The sequence below is a fragment of the Apium graveolens genome, chromosome 2, assembly GCF_009905375.1.
Source record: "Apium graveolens cultivar Ventura chromosome 2, ASM990537v1, whole genome shotgun sequence".
Taxonomy (NCBI): Eukaryota; Viridiplantae; Streptophyta; class Magnoliopsida; order Apiales; family Apiaceae; genus Apium; species Apium graveolens.
Window position 1 is genome coordinate 284142030 of NC_133648.1, and position 10384 is coordinate 284152413.

Here is a 10384-nt window from a genome sequence, read left to right on the forward strand (position 1 = left end):
AACTCTGGAAGAAACATCACCAATAATCAGTTCAAAGGGGTGATCTTTTGTCCATTTTCTTGGTTGAGGTACATTAGCCCTAGATGAAGAGACCTCAATGTTGTCTTGATGTGTGATTGAGTTTTGATTGCTAGAAACTCCCCCTGAGTTTGTGGATCTTTGATTTGAAATTGGGGTGCTTTCTATGGGTGATCTGCCTTGACTTCCTGCTCCTTTTGATAACCCGACGGATGGTGAATTTTGAGTACCGACGGATGAGGCAGGATGTCTTCCGACGGATAATACAGATTGCCTTCCGACGAATGAAGCATTATGTAACTCGACGGATGTTGAGTTTTATGCTTTATTTGTAGTAAATTTGTCTGTATTATCCTTAGACACTGTTTCTTGATCACTTTCATCATCACTTTCTTCACTGACCATCTCAACATTGTCGAATTTGAGGCTCTCATGGTAATCTCCATCTTTTAGTCCTTCAATCTTTTTATCATCAAACACAACATGTATAGATTCAACAACAATGTTGGTTCTTAGATTGTAGACTCTATATGCTTTACCAACAGCATATCCAACAAAAATTCCTTCATCTGCTTTAGCATCAAACTTCCCATTTTGATCAGTTTGATTTCTCAGAATATAGCATTTACAGCCAAAGACATGAAGAAAGTTCAGAGTTGGATTCTTGTTCTTGAACAATTGATAAGGTGTCTTGCATTTTGCTTGATTAATCAGAGAGATGTTCTGAGTGTAGCATGCAGTGTTGACAGCTTCAGCCCAGAAATATGTTGGTAATTTTGATTCTTCAAGCATTGTCCTTGCAGCTTCAATAAGAGATCTATTCTTTCTTTCCACTACTCCATTATGTTACGGAGTCCTTGCTGCTGAAAACTCATGCAGGATCCCATTTTCCTCACAGAATGCTCTCAAGACATAGTTCTTGAACTCAGTTCCATTGTCACTCCTGATTCTTCTAACTTTAAAATCAGGATGATTGTTAACTTGCCTTATGTGATTGATGATGATTTCACTAGCTTCATCTTTGGACTTTAGGAAATAGGTCCAAGAGAACTTTGAGAAATCATCTACAATTACTAGGCAAAATCTTTTCTTTGAGATTGACAATACATTGACTGGTCCAAACAAATCCATGTGAAGTAGTTGCAGAGGTTCTTCAATTGCTGAATTAAGTTTCTTCCTGAATGATGCTTTAATTTGCTTCCCTTTTTGGCAGGCATCACACAGTCCATCCTTTGTAAACTCCACCAGAGGAATGCCTCTAACTAGCTCTTTCTTTACCAGCTCATTCATGGTCTTGAAGTTCAAATGGGATAGCTTCTTGTGCCATAGCCAACTTTCATCTTGACTTACTTTACTGAGAAGACAAGTTACAGATTCTACTTTATTTGAGTTGAAGTCAGCTAGATACACATTTCCTCTTCTCACACCAGTGAGAACCACTTTGTTGTTTTGATTATTAATCACAACACAGGTTTCTTTGTTGAAGGTTACTGAGTTGCCTTTATCACAAAGCTGGCTGATACTCAACATATTGTGTTTGAGACCATCCACTAAGGCAACCTCTTCAATGATGACATTGTCCTTTGAAATTAAGCCATATCCCACAGTATAACCTTTGCTGTCATCTCCAAAAGTGATACTTGGGCCAGCTCTCTCTTCAAACTCTGTGAGCAGGGTAGAATTACCAGTCATGTGTCTTGAACAACCACTATCCAAGTACCAAAGATTCCTTCTGTTTCCCTGCACACATCAAAATCAAATCAAGTTGATTTTGGTACCCAAGTTTCCTTGGGTCCTGCCTTGTTAGCTTTCTTCTTCTGTTTCTTGGGTTTTAACTCATTTGACTTAGGAATTTCAGATTCTTCCTTAGTCATTTGGGTTGGGCCTTTGAAACCACTAGATGCTACAGAATTATTATGCATGTTATGGCTAACAGGAAATGGCATGCTTGGTGCAAACATGTTATTACAGTAAGGCATGCTAAATGGCATTTGAGGCATATTGTATGCAACATAATATGGATTAGGTGCAAATGGCATATTAGCAAACTGTGCATTCATGTTCTGTGTAGGCATAGCATTAATAGGCATGGGAGGCATGGCATTCATGTTAGAGAATTGAGGTTGAACAGACATGGGAGTAGGCATGGCAGATTTGCAATTAACAGACAAATGATTTACACTACCATATTTGACACAGATGTTTCTAGGAGCATATTTGTCAGGTGTGTAGTTGTTATGTTTGTTAATCCCTACTTTACCATTTCTATTGTTTTTCCTTTTAGTTTCTGTTTTTACCTCTATCTTCTCACGTCTGTCACTCAACTGTTTGATAGTCATGTGACCAACATTAGCCTTCTTCCCTTTCTTGGCTTGACTTGACTCCCCTGAAACAAAGTTCTTGGAAACATACCCATATTTTTCATTTAGCTTGGTTAATTTGGCTTTACTAATGGGTTTGTTCACAGCCGACGGATGAGGATTTTTATCATTCGATGGATAACACATTTTGTTATCCGACGGATAGTCCTCATCATTCGTCGAGTCTACATCTGTTAGCAATCCATCTACCAAAATAGGTTCTAGTTTCTTCTTATTCTTTTTCCAGGCTTCATCACAAAAGGACTCAATTCCTTGAACCTTGGTGATTTGAGCATGAACATCTCTGGATGTTTTCCATGCTTTAATCACCTCCTGTTCACGATCGAGCTGCTTCTTTAAAATTTCTTCCTTTTTCAAGGACTCAGTTAATTCCTCCTTAGCAATTCTACACTCAATTTTTAGTTTCTCAAACTCAACAAACTGAGACTCAAGCACATTATTCCTCTCACTCAAAAACAAGTTATTTTCTTTAATTTTAGCATTTTCTTTAGTGAGGGACTTAAGTGTAACACACAAATGATACAATTCTGTAGACATGTCATTTATTGCATCATTACACTCAGCTTTAAATAAATGTGCAAGGTTTGTAGTAATTACCTGATTGTTTGAGGAACTTGTCTCTGTTTCATCAGACTTGGCCATAAGGGCTAGATTGACATAGCTGATCTCCTCATCTTCATCCAAACCATCAGCTGCCCAGTCATTCTCTTGTATAATAAAAGCCCTTTCCTTCTGTTTGAGTAGATCAAAGTATTTTTGCTTATAATCCACAGACTTAAATCTCTTCTTACTGGAATCTGACTTTCTACACTCATTTGAAAAATGCCCTGCCAAGCCACATTTGAAACACTTGAATTTTGACTTATCCACCATGTTTCTATTTGGCTTGGCAGCTCCAAAGTTCTTCTTGAACTTGAGCTTGGAAAATCTTCTTGAAAGGAATGCTAGGTGCTCATCAATGTCCTCCATGTCATCTTGACTCAAAGAATCTTCACTTTCTGCAGCTAGCCCTTTACCCTTGCTTTCACAGGCCTTTGAAGTTGATTCCACAGCTTCCATCTTCACTTCCTTCTCCTTTTCCAGTTCAGCAACTAGTGCAATGGATCCTCCTTTCTTCTTTCCTCTCTCCATTCTTTCATCCTGCTCTATTTCAAGCTCATAGGTCTTCAGAATGCCATACAGTCTCTCCAAAGTAAACTCCTTATAATCTTGTGAGTTCCTCAATGAGACTGTCATTGGTTTCCATTTCTTTGGAAGAGATCTGAGAAATTTCAGATTGGAGTCTTTAGTCTCATAGACTCTTCCATGCAATTTAAGAGCATTTAGTAGCTTTTGGAATCTACTAAAAATGTCAGTGAGTGACTCACTTTCTTCATTGTGAAAATGCTCATATTGCTGAATCAGGAGCTGCATTTTATTTTCTCTTACTTGCTCAGTACCATCACAGATTATCTGTATTGTGTCCCAAACTTCCTTGGCAGTCTTGCAGTTGATGATGTTATCAAACATATCTGCATCAACACCATTGAACAGAATGTTCATGGCCTTTTTATCTTTCCTGACTTGTTCAAGATCAGGATCAGACCATTCATACCTTGGCTTTGGAACTGATGGTTCATTTCCTGTTGCAGCTCTCATTGGAACATGAGGGCCTCTTTCTATGCAGTCCACATATGCCTCATCTTGAGAAAGCATATGAAGATACATCTTTACCTTCCAATGATGGTAATTATCTTTATCCAGAAAAGGAATCTTGACTCCAACATCTTTCTTGTTCATCTTGCTGAATTGTTTTGATCTTTAAACTCTTTGTAGATTAAGAGCTTGCTCTGATACCAATTGTTAGTCCCTTAACAATATAGCAAGAATTACAGAAGGGGGGTTGAATGGAATTCTTTATCTTTTTCTTGAAATAAAAATGTTCAACTCGATTATAGATATATCTGTTTTGATTAGCACAATGCGGAATATCAACTTTAATGAATCAAAACAAGAGTAATTAAAAACAAGAGTCTTTAAAAACTTTCTGGTGGATTTAAACAATTCCACCAGAGATGTATATTAATATATCGAGAGAACTCTGTGTGCATAAATGCTCACAGCTGCTTTTACAAGATAGAACAACTAAGAACACAGGAAATGCTAAAGATAGTGCTTACAAAGATTTCTCTGTGTTTGTTTCTAAGCTCACTTAGTTTTCTTAGTTATTTTATATTTGCTACTCTCTTGGTTTATATATGTTACCAAGATTACAAAGTCAAAAGAACTGAATAAATATAAAATCTAACAGTCTTGATCTTTGCTGCTTTTCGTCCTCTATGACCCAGTTAATAGGCTTCCATAGTGTTTGTATCCAATCTCGACGGCTGTGTGTCATCTTTCACTGTTCAACTGATGTTTGAATCTTCATATTATCATCCGTCGACTTTCAGATCATCCGTCGATGACTTACTTGATCATCCATCGACTGCTATTTTGAACATCCGTTGAAAGTCATTTGATCATCCGTCGAAGCTTTGTTAAGCATCCGTTGATAGCTATTTTGGCACTTGACTTCATTTCACTTATACAAAATTACAAGATATTGCTTATGTACAATTAATCAACCTATTCTGCATATCTAGTTAAAGTCAACATGACTTATATGCTACTACATATTCTATACAAAGGTGCATACAACACTGTGCTACAAACTTATCATTATATAAGCTACTCACTCGATGGATAATAAATTACTCATCCGTCGGTACTCAAACTGAGTTATCCGTCGGGACTATAATTCTTATCCGTCGAGTGCTACATTATTTCACTAAGTAAAATCTACTTAGATGTTTTGTTTAGGTAATCATCAAGTTCACAACATATTCACAACAAAGTGTATAAAGATACAATGGGTTATCTGTCGGTTCCCAGCCGGAATCGATATTGTTTATTTAATAATATTTTGGGTTTGTAAGTTATATTTTATGATTGGTAGTTGAAATCTTGTCTCATACTTTATCCTGTTGATCATGTTAGTAGTTAATCGGGGTTTATGCATATTTAATTATTAGATTAGAGGTGTGTGAGTCCTCATTTCCTAACCCCGATATTGAGGGCGTCACAAGTTGGTATCAGAGCTACATGATCTAGTCCCCGAGACAGGTTAGGATTTAAAAAGGGGTATTTAAGGAATATATCTATATCGCGAGAGAGTTCGACTTATGTAGAGTTGAGTTAGACTATTAGGTATAGTCTAAGGAAAGTATTGATTGGTAAAGTGGAAACTAGAGTTAGGGTGTGAGTTAGCTGGAAGCTTTATTTAACCCCTAACATTGTTTCTTGGTTGCTGTTTTGTGTTTCTCTCAGGATCCTGGTAGTGGTAGTGACTCAGACTCAGAGATTAGCTTGACTGGTACCCCTGTGGACCCCGTTCCACCCTCTCCAGAGGAGCCTGTGTATGTTAGTTCAGACCCAGAGGAGGACCCTTCTGAGAGTAGTGAGATCCCCATGCAGATTTCACCCCTGAGGCCTGATTCAGAGACCCCTGCCCCTGAGCCAGAGTCTGAGATGCCTAAGACTGTTCCTGTCAGTGTTGGTGGCAAGTTAGCCCAGAACCGAGACTTTGTGTACTCCCGCATTCCTGAGTTGGGAGCTTTGGTGGATAGGCTAGCCAGAGAGTCTAGGCATAGTGCTTCTGTTATGGATGATGAGTGGCGAGTTCGGGTGAAGATGGTAGAGCAGGTTGCCAGGAGGAGATTGGATGAGGGACCATCCACTTGTGATGCTGATGTTGAGGCCCGGAGGCTGCATAAGATCATTCGCTGGATGTTGGTTGTGTTGAGAGAGATTCTAGATGATTAGACGGGACTGTTGGTTGAGCCCGTAGATTGTTGTCGTGGTTTTCAGCGCCGGTAGGCTTTGGGATACTTGGTCAGATGCCGGGATCCCTTGTATTTCAGACCAGTGTAGTAGTAGTAGTTGGAAGTTAGGGGTAGATAGGAGGATGTTTTCCAGTTTTTCCTCTGTTTAACCCTGCTATTTATTGTACCTTGTTTCAGAACCTTAACATCCAGAATATTCCCTATATAACCTTTGATTAAATAAATCTATTATCTTGCTTTCCTTTGTGCACCTCGATTATCTTATAAACTGTTTTCAATGCCATGTTTTGAATACAACCATGTTTTCGTATACCATGTTTAAAGATCATAAAACCCTATTCCGTGCCATGATAAAACAACAATGATATGAGAATTATGTAGTAATAGGATTGCATGTGCAAATTGGGTAAAACTTAAAACCCACAAAAGAGATTTCATAAAAATTGTTGTTATATATATGCCATGCTATCGTATTGCTAAATAATTTCTCAATCAGGTTTGTAAGAAATGGCCAACTCACCAGATCACCAAGAAGAAGAAATACCCACCCAAGACCCAGAAATAAACCCAGAAACCACTATGATGAGCAGACTTGCTCAACCTTTGCAACAACCTGTGGCCCCAAAAGTTGGAAATTTCAAGCACTTTCAATCTGTTCATCCTCCAGAGTTCTTAGGATTGCCAGACCCAATTAAAGCGCAGTCGTGGTTGAGAGAGATGGAAAAAGCCTTTGAGTTAGCTGAAGTTAAGGATGATAAGAAAGCTCAGTACGCAAGTTATTATCTGAAAGATGAAGCAAGTTTCTGGTGGGAGTCTTCTAAGGCATTGTTGGAAGGCAAAGACTTATCTTGGGAGAAGTTTACCGAGATGTTTTTGGAAAAGTATTTGCCAAGTTATATACAAGATCAGTTGGAGATGAAATTCTTGGATCTTAGACAGGAGGAAATGTCGGTAGCAGAATATGAGGTGAAGTTTTCGGAATTGTCAAGGTTCGTACCTGAGTACGTGAATACTGAAGCGAAGAAGGCTAAGAGGTTCCAGCAGGGACTTAAGCCGTGGATTAGGAGTCAAATAGCAATGTTGGAGATCAAGAACTATGCTGCATTGGTTCAGAAAGCAATGATAGTAGAAGGTGAGCGGGAAGCCGCCAGAAGAGAAAATGAAGGAAGAAAGAGGAAGTTTGAAAGCTCTGAGCAAGAGCAAGGAAGCTCAAAGTTCAGAGGGAAGTTTGGGAAGAATGGTGGAGGTCAGAACCAAAAGTTCCAGAAGTTTAGACCCGGGAATGGAGCTCAGAATAACCATTTCCAGAAAGCTAGACAACCGGGAAAGGATAGCAGACCCCAGATGCAAGAATGCAGGAACTGTGGAAAGAGACACCCGGGGAGGTGTAATAAGCTGGACATAACATGTTTTAAGTGCAACCAGAAGGGGCATTATTCTTCAGAATGTTCAAATGGAGTAAGGAAACCTGATTTAGCTTGTTTCAAGTGTGGTAAAGTGGGCCATATGGCTAGAAATTGCAAGGAGCCTGTGCAGAAGGCTAATATTCTCAGAATTACTGGACCGCCGTCACTCCCAGCACTATCAGCTCAACCCAGAGCTAGAACCTTTAACATGACAATGAAAGATGCGGTGCAAGATGTGGACGTGGTAGCAGGTATGCTTGTTATAAACTCAGTAGAAGTAAAAGTTTTGATGAATTCTGGAGCAACTAGATCTTTTATCTCTGAAAGTATTCTTGATAAGTTAAATTGTGTTGCGTACCCTCTAGAGCCTAATTTAATTATAGAGGTAGCAAATCAAGAGAAAGTTGTTGTTAATAAGATTTTCCCTGATTGTGATGTGTCTATCAAAGGTCGGCACTTTTCTGCTGACTTAATTCCTTTTAAGTTAGGAGAATTTGAGGTTATACTAGGAATGGATTGGTTGTCAAACCATGAGGCGCAAGTAGAATGTAAAAGTAAGAAAGTAAAGTTAAGAACCAAGGATGGTGAGGAAGTGATATTTAAAGGAAAGAGGCAAGAGAAGAAATTTTTAACGGCTATTGAGGCGAGAAGATTAATACGTCAAGGATGTGAAGTTTATTTGGCTAATGTCGTAGACATGGAAAAAGAATCTGTAAAGATCGACGATATTCCGGTAGTAAGAGATTTTCCGGATGTGTTTCCTAATGAATTGCCTGGACTACCTCCAGACAGAGAGATCGAGTTTACGATTGACTTGGCTCCTGGTACGGAACCAGTGTCGAAAGCTCCCTACCGCATGGCGCCGGTCAAAATGAAGGAATTGGCAGCTCAGTTGTAAGAATTGTTGGACAAAGGAGTGATCCGACCGAGTGTATCCCCGTGGGGCGCACCGGTGTTGTTTGTAAAGAAAAAGGATGGAAGTATGCGATTGTGTATCGATTACCGTGAACTGAATAAGTTGAAAATCAAGAATAAGTACCCTCTACCATGGATCGCTGACTTGTTTGACCAATTAAAAGGAGCTTCGTGCTTTTCAAAGATTGTTTTAAGATCTGGGTATCATCAATTAAAGATCAAAGCGGAAGATATACCCAAGACAGCGTTTCGAACAAGATACGGACACTATGAGTTTTTGGTGATGGCATTTGGCTTGACGAATGCACCAGCTATATTTATGGATCTTATGAACAGAGTGTTCAAGCAATATTTGGACAAGTTCGTGATTGTGTTTATTGATGATATACTGATTTACTCCAAATCGGAAGAAGATCATAAGGAGCATTTGAGGATTTCCTTGGAAATTCTGCGAAAAGAGAAGCTGTATGTAAAGTTTTCGAAGCGTGAATTTTGGCTAAAGGAAGTGCAATTTCTTGGTCATGTAGTCAATAAAGAAGGAATTAAAATGGACCCAGCCAAGATATAAGCTGTAATGAATTGGGAAAGACCCAAGACTCCGACGGAAGTCAGAAGTTTTCTGGGATTAGCCGGATACTATAGAAGATTTGTGCTAGATTTCTCAAAGATTTCCGTTCCGTTGACAAAGTTGACTAGAAAGAATGAGAAGTTTGTTTGGATAGAAAAGTGTGAGGAAAGTTTCTAAGAGTTAAAGAAGAGATTGGTAACCGCCCCAGTGTTGGTATTACCAGATGATAAAGGGGAATTTGTGATATTCAGTGATGCTTCATATAAAGGACTTGGATGCGTGTTAATGCAACACGGGAAGGTAATAGCATATGCGTCAAGGTAACTCAAGCCGCATGAGCAAAAGTATCTAACGCATGATTTGGAATTGGCAGCAATTGTATTTGCCCTTAAGATTTGGAGGCATTATTTGTACGGGGAAAAGTGCAAGATTTATACGGACCATAAGAGCTTAAAGTATATCTTTACTCAGAAAGAACTGAATATGCGACAAAGAAGGTGGTTGGAATTGATCAAAGATTATGATTGTGCAATAAACTATCATCCTGGAAAGGCAAATATGGTAGCTGATGCTTTAAGTCGAAAGGAAAGATTGAATATGTTAACGTCATCGGAAGAATTAATCAAGGACTTTGATAAAATGGAAATAGAGGTGCAGACTCCAGAATGTGGAGATGAAGTTATTCATGCAATGCTGTTTCAACCTGAAATTTTGGAAAATATTCGATGCTGTCAAGAGCAAGTGATAAATCGCGAAAGGAATAAGTTGACGGGAGAAGAAATTAAAGCTCAAAAGGATGGAAAAGGGATATACTGTGTTAACTCACGTATTTGGATACCTAATATTGTGGAACTAAAGCACGAGATTTTGCAAGAAGCGCATAACTCGAGATTTTCAATTCACCCTGGGAGTACGAAGATGTACCAGGATTTAAAAGGAAACTATTGGTGGCCAAACATGAAAAAGGAAATTGCGGAATGGATAAGTAAATGTTACACGTGCTAAAGAGTTAAAGTGGAACATCAAAGGCCAAGCGGATTGTTTCAGCCACTGGACATACTTGAATGGAAATGGGAACATATCGCGATGGATTTCGTGGTAGGATTACCTAAAACTAAGTCAAATCATGATGCGATTTGGGTGGTAATCGATCGGTTGACAAAGTCAGCACATTTCTTGCCGATAAATGAAAGGTTTTCATTAGAGAAGTTGGTCAAATTGTAACTGGATGAG